The 14,091-nt window shown below is 31.9% G+C and overlaps 2 pseudogenes; one reads left to right on the top strand and one right to left on the bottom strand.

The window, feature by feature from the left end:
* The first annotated feature begins 1,761 nt into the window (after positions 1-1,761).
* On the top strand, positions 1,762-6,974 carry LOC129286963 (cysteine-rich receptor-like protein kinase 25; annotated as a pseudogene).
* Positions 6,975-7,958: 984 nt separating this feature from the next.
* LOC129286092 (cysteine-rich receptor-like protein kinase 10) lies at positions 7,959-12,508 on the bottom strand (annotated as a pseudogene).
* Between the last annotated feature and the right edge of the window lie 1,583 nt (positions 12,509-14,091).

Genomic DNA, 14,091 nt, shown 5'->3' with positions numbered 1-14,091 from the left:
ATACATCCACAGAGAGAGAGAGAGAGAGAGAGTCCAGACGCATTATTTAGAGACGACTTTAATTTGACGAAATGTACAGCTTTCTGTTGCATTTACTTACATGTATTGATTTAAATTTCTGAACTTTTATACTACTATAAAACAAATTTGAAGAATGAATCCCATAAAAATTTTATAATTTATTACAAATTTATTACGTTATATTAAAATATTGATTCATGTTATATTGTAAAATCTCTAATAAGTCACACTATATATATTTGAAGGTAATAAATAGTAAAATTCACCTCAAAATTTCATGTGATATTAGAAAAAATATGTTGTTTAATGTTCAAACGTAAAATAATTTTGAAAAAAATGTTATGTTTTCATAGGATACTTTAGAACGCCTTCCTTTACTTTCCACAAGCGCTTTTTGACTTTTTCTCTCATCTTGCTCGGTCACCAGTAAAAGGAGTCCGCATTCGGTCCGTCAAGTGCTCATCACTGCATGGCCAATCTTGACCTTTCGTTATACTTCGCCATTCATTTAAATTAATTTTTAATTATTTTTAATATTATATTTATAAATATAAAAAATTATAAAAAATTAAAATTAAATCTAAACTACTCAAAGTATATTTAAATGGTCAATTTACAAAAATTATAATATTTTTAATATTAAATTGGCCATCTAGATTGTATTTGAGTTGTTCAAAGTACATTTAGAAAGTTAAATTATAAAAAATTTTATTATTAAATTAAATTATCTAGATTAAATTTATATTGACTAAATTAGTGATAAACATATCTACTAAAAAATTTATATTTTTTATAAATTTTTATTTTAATAAATGTAAAATAAAAAATATTTAAATTTAAATAGTCTAAATCTCGTTAAAGGTAATGGGTATCATAATACTTATCTACTAATGAGCAAAGAAGACAGTCCAGATTTTATATTAAAATTGTTATAAGCATGCATTATGAGGGGTAAGCAATATAAGCATGCATTAATTATTTCTTGTTAATATAAATTATGAGGAGTATTTAAGAAATGTGTAATAAAGACTTATTAAAATTGGTAATTTTACTTATATAAAAAAATAAATAAAAAATGATAATTTTTTTTATAAATAGAAAGAGAGGGAATATCATTTTAGAGTAAAATGAAAGGCCAAAATTGGTCAAGCATTGATGAGCACTCAATGCATCGAACAGACTCCTAGAAAAAGTAGTCATTCTCAATGTGGTAATTTGTGATTAAAATTTAATAACATGTTTTACAAATGGAACATAAAGGAATATTTTGGAGAGAAGGTGTATTATTGATCATTATTACACTTTTGTGGACATAATAACAGAAGATATGATTTCATATAAATTTTAAGCTAAAATACACAAAAATTTTGCTGAACTGAGGGCAGTTATATATAGAATTCTTTACTTTTGAAAGATTAAAATTAAGTCTCTAACATTTCAATTTTTATCCCCAACTTCCCTACTATTATTTTTCAGTTATCTTACTTACAAGAGTTATCATATCATATTTAAAAAAAGACATGTGACAACCTGTGTGACATCAAATGGAAGCTAACAATATTTTTATAAAAATTTTATCCATATTTTTCTATTATTATTATTTTATATTTAATGCAAAAAAAGCTATAAAATAACAATAAAAGAGTATGTGAGGGAAAAAAAACTAAAAAGTTGAGGGTTAATTTTAATCTTTCAAAAATAAAGAGGTTCTGTACGTACAACTGTCTCAAAATATAGAAAAATTTTGTATATTTTAACCAAAATTCCGATGACATGATCTTCATCACAGAAAATCTGTAATCTTGAGTGCAGTCCACTAGATTTTTTTTAAATTTTAATTTTTAATATTTTAACATTCTAGAAAATTGAAAAATCTTCCGGAAAAAATTGGAAAATTAAAGACGCGGAGCTTCCCTTTCTAGCTTCATTTTATTGACTGGCGTCCATCTTATCCATCATCAGTCAACCCCTTCACGGCTGCCATCTGAAACACCACAACACATCCTTACCAGCGTTACCATCATGAAGTCCATAGCCATGGCTTCCCACAAAATTATCTTACTCTTCCTCTTTATTGCTTTCCTCCGTTCTCCCACTTCCGAAGCACAGACTTATATTTACCACAACTGCTCTTCCAACAAAACCTTCGCTGCCAATGGCGCCTTTCAATCGGACCGGACCGCACTCCTCTCTTCCTTAGCTTCCACCAACGCCACCAACACTGAATTCTACAACGCCACCGTTTCCGGTGATGGCGACACCATCTACGGCCTCTTCATGTGCCGGGGTGACGTCAATGCGTCGTTAATGCATCCCAACGATTACCTTCCAAGTGCCGAGTTTCGAAGGAGGCTATAATCTGGTACGGCGAGTGCTTGCTTCGCTATTATAACCGCTCCTTCTTCTCCATCGTCGACACAAGTCCTAGACTCAGCCTCTTGAACCCCGTCAATGTCACCGACTCGGAAAGCTCCATGAATGTATTGGTCACTACTTTGAGTGAGACGGTAGCTGAGGCGGCGAAACATTCTCTGGGTGAAAAGAAGTTCGCGACCCGAGAAGCGAATGTTTCAGCATTTCAAACGGTGTATTGTCTAGCTAAGTGCACGCCGGACCTTTCTCCCCGATATTGCGTGATATGCCTGAACGATATTGTTAACGACCTTCCATGGTGTTGCGATGGAAAGCAAGGAGGAAGAATTCTGTATCCCAGCTGCAACGTTCGTTATGAATTGTATCCCTTTTATTATTCTGATTATCAACCCGGAGCTCCAACGCCTAACGCGCCTTCACCTTTTCATCCAACAAATTCTCCATATCATCAAGGTACAGTCAACCTTAGCTTCAGAACTACGAATTTATCATGCTTATAAAAAATATGTACGCACAACAAACAAACAAAAGATTCGGTTGATAGGAATTGACTCATAATTTACCAGATTATTAATTTAAAATTTATTGTTAATATAATAATCTTATTAATGAGTAATCTACAAGTATTTCTCTAAGTCGTGTTTGAATTTGAAAGCATGTCATCTTTTCATTAAATTCTCAGAATCCAACTCACCTTAATCTCCTGTAACCTCTCTCACTTTCTCACCCAGGCTTCTGTGTCTCTAAATTTCACATAAAAGATATATATATATATATATATATTATAAGAAAGAACTTTGAAAAAACATAACTTCATATCTTTACATTTTGCTCAAATTTTAATATAAATCCCTACACTTTTTTTAATATTTTAAATCCTTATATTTTTATTTTTTAATATTTTAGGTCCCTCTATAAGCAGTATTATAAGAATCTAGAATATTGAAAAAAATGTAAAAACTTATAATAAAACTCAAACATATTACAGAGATTTAAAGTTATTTTTTCCCAATAACTTTTATAAGTTAAAATGGCTAGCCTATGAATGACACGTGTAAACATCTCATACATTTTAATACGGGACGAGAAGGGAAATTGGCAACGACTATTGTGGTTGCCGTGGTTTCGATAGGCGTTGCGAGTAGACTAATTTGCCTTGCTTTCTTTCTCACACGGAGTCAAATGAAGAAGCGTCGCATGACTCTTCGCAGACAAAACTACTGTAAGTCATTTAATTTTCATTTTATGAATTTGTTCTATATCTTGTCATTCAAGCATTCTATTCCTTTACGTCTTATCCATTTCTATCAAAGTAATTAAGCAAAATCATTTCAAAAATATATTTATCAATTTTTGGATATCGAATAGAAATTTAGTATAGTGCAACATGCATTTTTAATTTTATTTGGCATTTGGTATTTACGTGCAGTGACGAATAACAAGTTACATGAAATATTAATTATATTATGGTGCTTAAATAAATCATCACATTGGCATTTTAGTTAAGTAATTAACAGTTCTCTGAGATGGCAATCTACATTTAAATTTTTCATTTTCTTTTAAATTCAAAGTAAAATACATTGACCTTCCCTCTATTTAATCTAAATTACAAGACCTCATTTCTATTTTGAAAACCTTCATAGACCTCCCTTAAAATCAAGATATATGTTACACAAATCTCCCTTATAATTTTAAGATTCTACTTCCATCTATCCAACTGTTAATTGACCATTAAATCATAGTGTTGATATTTTGTCTTGACCCCTCTTTGGCATAAATATTACTTAACAATCATTTAAACACTTATCTTCATCCAAAAAAATAATTTTAATGTGCACATTTCACGTTTTTATATTATTAGAATGATTAATTTTTATTATATTATAATGATGATTAGTTTTATATTTCTAAATTTTTATTGTCCCAATGATATTAAATATTTAGATTTATTTATTTAATTATATTTTAAATATGTACGGCAGGTAAAAAAGTCTTTAAGTCCTTTATATATATATATATATATAAATATTCAATTATTTTATAAAAATATGAAATGGCATAATTTTGAGTATCAGTGTATGATATTACTACATCGATTTTAAAATTTAATTTTTTGATATATTTCATTATACGTGTATTTTTCAAAAAAAATTATTCAAATATTTATCAACTTGTGATTTTTTTAAGTAAAAAATGATTAATTTTTTAAATTTATTAAAAATATTAAATAATAACTAATGTTAAATAAATTGTCAGAAAGATTGAAGGGTAAATTAGTAAATAAAATTTATCCGAATATTATTTTCAATAAAAATATATTTTTAGAATCTTTTTAGAATATTAGTTGACGGTGTTAATAATTTGGATAAAAGTATATGTTTTCAAAATAGAGGGAAGGTCTGTATATTTAAAACAAAATAAAAAGGTTGTAAAGTATTTTACTCTTAAATTAAATTTAAAAAATTTTGGAAAGAGAAAGCAAACGATACCTTAATCTCCTCATAAAATCAAATTAGTTTTAGCATAAGCATTCTCCAGGCTTTTTGTACTTTTGTCAAGTTGGAAGTGAGAGCAGCACTCTAGAGCCCTTGGAATTCAGTTTCACTACAATTGAAGCTGCAACGGACAAGTTTTCACAGGAGTATAGGCAAAGGTGGTTATGAGGAAGTTTACAAGGTAAGATTTATAAGCCATCACAGTGTTGTTTTATATGTTTATATTTTCCAGTACCGGCTTAATCCAATCAGCAATGATCATAGGGCGTACTTTCAAATGGTCAAGAAATAGCTATAAAAAGACTCTCAAAGCATTCTGAACAAGATGCAACAGAATTCAAGAATTAGGTTTTATTGATAGCCAAACTTCAACATAGAAATTTGGTGGCACTACTTGGATTTTGCATCGAAGAGCAAGAAAAAAATACTTGTTTATGAATATGTTCCCAACAAGAGCCTTGACTTCTTCCTATTTGGTTTGGCACTTCTAAACTCATTTTCTAACTTTTCGTTGAAATTTCTAGTTTATATCTATCTTACATGTTGGTGGAATTTGAGCCTTCTATTGATTTTACTTGTGCTAGTTGTTTGAAGGCTTATATTTGAATCTATTCTCGACAAATTTATGTAGTATGCTTAGGTTCTGAAAACAACAGAGTATTAAATTGGTCAGAGAGGTGCAAAATCATAGGAGGAGTTGCTAGAGGAATTCTTTATCTTCATGAATATTCTCACCTTAAAATTATACGTCTGATCTTAAACCTAGCAGTATTTTGTTAGATGGTGACATGAATCCAAAAATCTTAGATTTTAGTATGGCTAAAATGGTCGCGATCAATGAAAATGAGGGAAGTACAAATAGAATTATTGGGACATAGTAAGTTATTTTTTTTCCCTTCAACCTCTACATATATTTTGATAGGAATGAAAAAAGAAAAAATTATCTGCATGCCTAAGTTGACATAGAAAAGCTTGCCTTTCAACTGGTCATGTTAAATGTCCAAATGTCCTTATTATTTATTGGGTAAATGCCATTATTAATTAATATTTCTTTCTTATAATGGTTATATGTCTCCAGAATATGCAATGTTTGGACAATATTCTAAAAAATCAAATATTTTTAGTTTTGGAGTTATAGTTTTAGAAATTATTAGTGGAAGGAAGAATGCAAGTTATCATGACCAGTCACAATATGCAAATAGCCTTTTAAGCTATGTAAGTTATGATATAATGTACTCCTCTCATTGATGTATCTAGTTATGCAATTTGTTAAAACTTTAAATGGGAGAAAAATTGTTTTAACCATATTTAATCTAATAAAAGGTCAATAGTTGAAATTAGCTTAATTGTAATTATTGCAGGCTTGGAATCAATGGAGGGATGAAAAGTTGTTGGAGATATTGGATTCAAGAATAAAGGAATTCGGATCATATAACGAAGTGATTAAGTGCTTTCAAATAGGGTTGTTATGTGTTCAAGAAAATCCAAACGCAAGGCCTTCCATGGCAACTGTTGTTTCATATCTGAGCAATGATTCAATCCAATTGTGACTTCCAAAGCAACAACCTACATTGGAGCTTACTGTTGGATTTGGTAGTAAAGAATCGTGTTCTACCATGGAAGCATCAGTGAGTGAATCCTTTCCTCGCTGCATACTAGACTTCTATTTCTTCCTTTTCCTGGACACCAAGACTTCGTTACAACATGTAAGCATTTCTACTTTTTCTCACCAAGCCAATAGAATTATTTCCATTTTATTATAAAAAAATTAAATGCAGAGTGTATTTTGTAAACCCTTTGTTTTTTATAATTAATGTGCATCAATGGCTACTATGAATGTATATCAAGATCTTGTTTTGAACCCGATCCCATCAAGCTCAAATCTGTGGTTGCACTTTCTCTCCAACAATTCTTATAATCATGTTGCTCCTGCAAATGCCAGAACAAACAAGAGCCCACTAAAAAATCAAGGCCCTGACAGAAATACACACGTCAAATTTTATTATCGCAGTAAGATGAGGCCATGCTTTTCTTTTCACGAATGTTATTATATATCATGATTGAAATCTAAATACTGCTGTAGTATGGAAAGTTCATTTGTAAAGATGACAAGATTTGCACAAGTAGAATGTAGTGCTTATTTTTTGACGTGGCCGTAATCAGGTTCAACCGTTAAAATGTTCTTTATTTCATCGTCACTAGCTACAAGACATGGATTCAAAATATGGAACCCCAACAATGCCTCTAACTACCAAGCAAGATTTGTGATTGTTATGATATACAAGTGTGTGCGGATTTGAACTGAAGTTAGAAGTATCACATCAAATAAAATTGAGCTTAACAATTAATATATGGTAATTAAAGTGGAGAGACTCATGCATAACTAAACTCTTGATGTTTTGAGTTAAGATATAATATTGTTGCATTTACTCTTGCCCATGGCACAAGAAAGGGAAAATTGTTAGAATATGTAAATGTTTCATATAATTAGAACGTAAAATAGAGGAGACACTTTTTTATTGTAAAAAAAAGTTAATAATTTTGTATGATCATACCATGAAACACTCCCCGAATAAAAAAGGATCGCTCTCTGCAGCAAATTTCATTATCAAAGGTGATGCTTTGACTCTTTTTTTCTTGAACATCATTGTATCTCAAGATCAAAACCTAACTACTGCTGCAGTTTGAAAATGACTGAAATGATGGAAATGGTTGTCGCAACACAATCTAGTGTTTCTGGAATCATCATGTGAACTTTGTTAGCCAACATACAAAGCAACCCAAAAATAGGCATAAATTTTAGCATCAAATTTTAAATTTTGAAAAAAATAATTATTATTTTTAAATAATTTAGATAAACTATAGAGACTAAAAATCAATTTTTGAAATAATTTTTGGTATTCTTTGCCATTGTTCACCTTCATCTTAAGCATGAACTGTGGCCCCAAAAACAAATCTATGACCAACTAGCCAAAAAAAAATACATATATAAGACGGCTTTTGGACCACAACGATGACTTGGACGACAACATAAGGGAAAATAAAAAAAAGAATTCAAGCCTCCTACTCTCAGCGAGGAGATAATTCGGTCTCGGACATTTCGTTGACAGAACATTGACCATGCATTAAGAATGCTTTGGAGGTTTCTGGTTCCATTTGATCGTGCATGAAAAATGCAGGTTCTTGAGGACTTGGCAGTTCAATCAAATCATTATTGAGATATTGTACAACTGTGCCCATCGAAGGCCTAGCTTCTGGATTGCCTTGAACACATAGCAAACCAATGTGGATGCATTTGATAATCTCCCTTTGTGAATCAGCTTCTGTCAAATTTGAATCCAACACCTCTATCAATTCTTCATCCCTCCAATGCTTCCAGACCTGCAATTATGTTGAATTATTAGTTCAAATTTGTGCCCTACAAAATTAGATTATACCGATATGGTCAATTGTAATCCAATAGTTGAGTTGCTGCGAATTCTATATATCATGTATGAAAAGTCGAGATGATTATTGAAAAAATATTAATAAGAGAAAGAAACCATTAAAATTTGACACTTACATAACCTAAGAGGCCATCTGCATATTGAGATTCATTATGAGGACTTGCATTCTTTTTTCCACTGATAATTTCTAAAACTATAACTCCAAAGCTAAATATGTCTGATTTCTCTGAAAATAATCCAAATGTAACATATTCTGGAGACATATAACCCCTGTAATATATACAAACAAAACCATATATAATAAAATCAACAATTTGCACTATTTAAATTCTTGGGTGATAGATATAAATGTGTGGAGTAGGGAGAGAACTTACAATGTTCCAACAATTCTATTTGTGCTTCCTCTAACTTCATTAATATTTACCATTCTAGCCATGCCAAAATCTGAAATTTTTGGATTCATTTCATCATCTAACAAAATATTGCTAGGTTTGAGATCTCGGTGTATTATTTTAAGACGAGAGTGTTCATGAAGATAAAGAATTCCTCGAGCAATTCCTCCTATAACTTTATAACGTTCAGACCAATTTAACACCCTTGTCCGTTGGGAATCTGCACTATGTAATTAAAATTTCTTAGAGTTTATTGTTGAATATGCATATATAATTGAAAAAATATAAACTATATGGCGAATATAAAGTACATGTGATTATATGCATCACATGAGTATCAAATAAATGGGGCAGTACACAAACAAAAATTTTATTTGAATGTTAAAATGAGTTTAGAATTGCCTTACCAAATAAAAAGTAATCAAGACTCTTGTTAGGAACATATTCATAAACAAGTATTTTTTCTTGGTCTTTCAAGCAAAATCCGAATAATGCCACTAGGTTTCTATGCTGAAGTTTGGCAATTAGGAGGACTTCATTCTTAAATTCTAGTAAGCCTTGTTGAGAACTTTCTGATAGTCTCTTTATAGCTATTTCTCTGCCATCGGGAAGAATGCCCTGAAAACATGATCATGAGTAATTAGACCAGGAGAGTATTAGAATCAATAATCACACATACAAATTAAGTTGGTAGCATATATGTCACCTTATAAACTTCTCCAAATCCACCTTTGCCTATCCTGTTTGCAACTGAGAACTTATTTGTTGCAACTTCAATTGTTGCTAAATTGAACTGCAAACATTCTAATGTGGCGCCTTCACTTCCAACTAAACAAATATTTACATTTTAATGTAAGTATATACTAAAATGTAACAACTTTTTTCTTTCTATATAGTTGATTGAACAAATAACGTAGTTTGACAAGAGTTTGTCTTTCTATATTACATACAATTTTCCTCCAGAATAGCCTTGAATCTCTTGCTCTTTATTCTCAGCCAGCTGTAGTAGCCCAAACAAACAAGCATGATTGAAACAACAGGAAGGACCACCGCTATTATTAATTTTTGAGATTGGCCTTCATTTTCATCTGTGTAAATTAACATTTACTGTGAGTAATTGTGTACAGATGTGTTATTTACATGCCACGCATTGACAACATAGAGAATGTTTAGTAACAAGAAATAGGCGGTAAAACAAGATTAATGATCTATATGTAGTGAATTATCTTCATAAAAAAGAGTATTGGATTATAAATTAATCACTTCACCTGTAGTTCTTGAAGCAGTTGGGGGATATACAGGTGGCTGAAAAACAACATTGGTATTGTAATAAAATCTATACAATTGGAACCTCAAGTTGCAGCTTGGATACATGACTGTTCCTCCTATCTTTCCAATACAACACGAGATCATATCATGCTGAGCACCACGTAGACACGTTTCGCAATCTTGGCCGACAAATCTGGAGTACATTGTGAGAGAGTGTACAATGTTTGCAACTCTGAAACACTGTCTACTTCTCTTATGACAAACTTCTTTGCTCCAGCAGGCCCTGATTTTACTGTCTCCATTACTTGTTCATTTAATGTGTTCTCTAATAGTTGGTTGTAGCCTTTTTGTTGGTCTTTTGTCATCATGTCCACACCAGAGTTTATATATTTAGGTCCTGTGCTTAATGTAGAGAAGAAAGAGCGGTTAGAATAGCGAAGCATGCACACATCATACCAAATGATAGCCTCCTTGGAAGAGTGACATGAAGAGTCCAATACTCCAATTGCTGCGTCAACACAATTGCGGCAGAGCCCTGGGGATACGTCACCTCGGCACATGAAGAGACCGTAAATGGTGTTGGAGTGATTTTTGACCACGGTGGCATTGTAAAATCCGTTGTTTTTGGTGATGTTGGAAGACTTGGAGAGGATGAGAGTAAGACTCCTAAGGTTATTTTGGTAAGCTTCGATGGCAGTGAAGTTTTCTCTGTTTGAACATATACAGTCTAAAAGACTAGGGTCGTCTTCTGTTTACCAATCAAAAGCACAATGTTCAATATTATGTCACGGTCTTGTCCTATTTTTGTTTAAATAAAACTACACACTTGCTATCAAACGGGAGTCAGGTCTAAACAAATTGAATCCTTTATCTGCTTATGAAAATAAATATGGGGACAATGACATTGAAGGCTTTAGAAAGAGAAAGTATTACAATACGGGCCTGTCAGTTTTGCATTGGATATTGTATTGTGAAAAGCTGAACCTTAACTTATACTTTATGTTAAGATTTTCTTAGAAATTTAATAAGTGAAGATTCAGCTTTTTACAGCATGTTTGTATTTTCACAACGCAATATTAGATGTAAAATTGATAAGCTCTTATTATAATAAATTTCCTTTTTAGGGCCTTCAATGTCATTCTTCCATAAATATGAGTGACAGAAAGATGAGGATCTATATGCATAAGATTTAGTTTCTTTCTTCTTGTTTTTTTTTTTTGACACTTATCTTCTATTTTGATCATTTTTCACCACTAGACGTGATTAATTGCTGAAATTCCTATAGGGTATCGTGACTTGTTAGCGAAAACGGAATTGAATCTAATCAATTACAGCAGGCGGCTAAATTTCATTATCGATTCCTACCCCAAAAAAAAAAAAAATCATTTTCGGTTCGACAACATTATTAACAGAAGTCAACTCATAACTTTTCAATACAGAAAAATAAAAAACAAAGAAAATGAAAAGTGAAGTAACTATGAAGCCAGAGAAAAGCAAGGGACTGTCTTGGAAGTCTCAAAACATGCAAACCTTCTTTTCAAATTTTTGTAAGGATGTTATAAGGATAAGTCATTTAAAAAACAAATTGCACGTATTTTATAAAAATAAATAAAAAAGGTTGGAGGGAGGAGAGATTACCCTGAGGTATTGAAAGTAAATCGTTGGAAGGAGGCTGTTTGCCCTTATAATAAAATTGGTTATCCCCGAACTTCAAGTAACAGTTAGCAGTCAGAATTGTTCCATCGTATACATCGTTAACACAGCACCACGGAATAAGATACATGGCGCCATGTAAACACTTGACACAGAGTTGAGCGGACAAATCCGGCGTGCACTGTACAAGAGTGTACAGCGTCACCGAACTTGTCAATTTCGCTTCTTTTGTTGCAAATTTCTTGGCACCCTGAGGCCCTGATTTCGCTGCCTCCACCACCGCATCATTCAAAGTCTTGTTTAAAACTCTCCTGAAGTCTGCATCTCCTGTGGGAGCTCGTATTGGCGAGAGTACTGCAAGCTCAGATCTCTGGTGCGATGTGTTTGGATCACCCCATTCAAATGATTGCAGCTCCAGCAAGCTTTGAACTTTAGGTTGTTCGTCGAGGATGTAGAAGAAAGACCGGTCGGAATAGCGGATCAAGCACTCCTCGTACCAGATGATTGCCTCTCTGCTGTAGGGACACTGTGAGGCTATTCGATGTCTTGCGTCTTGAACGCAAACCCGACAAACCTGATGGGGCACGTCGCCTCGGCACATGAACATCCCATAAACGACGTCGTTGGTCTTGGAGCTACCGACGCTGGTGCGGTAGTATTCGGAAGTGTTGCCGCCGGCAGCCTTTGAAGATAAGGAAGACAAAAGAGTGTTAAGGTTGAAATGGAAGGTGCCATTGGACGTGAAGATTTTGTTCATTTTGCAGTCCATGTCAAAGTAAGCAGGGATATGTACTTTGGAAGCAGCAGAGCTGAAGGAGGCGAGAAGGAAAAAATAGGACGCGAGTTTTAGAAAAGGCATTCCCGTTTTTGGCGGACGAAGCTTCTGGTGCAACAGGCTTGATTAAATAGTGAAGCAATCTTTGCTGGGATAGGAATTTCCTGTCGATTTCTACGTGTTGCCGTGGATTATGGGAAGCTTGCTTGAAGGGGTTACTGGGTCATGCAGAATACAATAAAAATAATTTTAATATATTTTTAAAATATTATTTCCATCCTAAAAAATAATAATTAATAAAGATATATAATAGATCTATATTTCATTATTTCTAAAAAGTGAATAATTTCTCTAGAATCTCATTCAGGGCCAAATTAAGTGACATATATATTAGCGGGAGGGTTAAACATTCTGAAATATATTTTACCGTAGGTCCTAGGTAGTCATTTGAAATTATATTTTGCTATTCAATTATACTAAAATGTCATTGATTCATTAAAAAGAGGATAATGACATAAAATTTCATCTAATTAGGTAAATGATAAAAAGAACCATACAATGGGTAATTATTTTGAAGTTATTAGAAACTTATCTTAAATTAATTTTTCACAAATGACCATAATTCATCGAAGGTAAATGATAACTTCAGAGTAGTAAACGATTACTTTCATTAAGATGATTAAATTAGTGTAAAAAATGACTACTTCTACTTCTAAATTTTATTTTAACAATGTTATCTTTCTCCGAATTTTCTTTCCAACTCATTTTTCTCTTCTTAGCCAAGTAAGAGAAAATGTCATTTTCTCCCCACTTTTTTTCCCTAGTACTTTTCCCTTTTCTTTACTTTTCTCTCCTGCCAACCACATCATTATAATTTTATATTTTGTAACTATCAATTTATTTTAAATTTTTAGTATTTATAAATAATGCTTCTTAATTAAGAGAAATACTTCGGTAGACTGAGTGTGTACTACATCATTTATAGTCTATTCAATTAAAATATTTTAAATAATCTAAATAAAATCTTGTGTGATATTTTTTAATTAATTTTTATTTTTATAACAGAATGGGCATTTAATTTCTTGCCTTTTCTCTTTTTACTATCATTAATATCAAAATCAATTTATATTTAATATCTCTATCATGTTTTTATTAGTCAGACCACAAATGATGTGGAGCATCTAGCCTACCTAATTGTTTCTCCTTAATTATAATTGATTCTTTTTATTTTTATAATCTTAATTTAAATTTTATTATTTTTCTTAAAGAGGTCAAATTATATACCCACATATTATAACATTTATGTCATTTGAGTGAGAAGGAGTGGAATGGATGGAATATTTCATTGTCTGAAAGTTTTATTAAAAGAATGAACGCTTTTATTTAATCATTATAGGATTCAAACTAATTATAATTATTTTTTCTGTCTTAGAGAGGGAAGAAGTGAAAGACTGGATGAGAGGGAGTGAAAAAGATGAGGATAGTTGTGTTATAATGTTATTTATATTTTCTACTATTTTATTTTCAATTTCTCAAATTAGGGGGTTAGGATTAAAAAAATGAGTACAACAACAACAACAACAACAACAAGCTTTATCCCACTAGGTGGGGTCGGCTACATGGATTGCAAGACGCCATTGTGCTCTATCATTTATTAAGCTTTTAGA

Source organism: Prosopis cineraria, unplaced genomic scaffold (genome assembly GCF_029017545.1).
Source record: "Prosopis cineraria cultivar Desert tree isolate PC_DT_omini unplaced genomic scaffold, ASM2901754v1 PC11, whole genome shotgun sequence".
Taxonomy (NCBI): domain Eukaryota; kingdom Viridiplantae; phylum Streptophyta; class Magnoliopsida; order Fabales; family Fabaceae; genus Prosopis; species Prosopis cineraria.
Note: the sequence above shows the minus strand (reverse complement) of the source record. Positions and strands in the feature narration are given on the sequence as shown.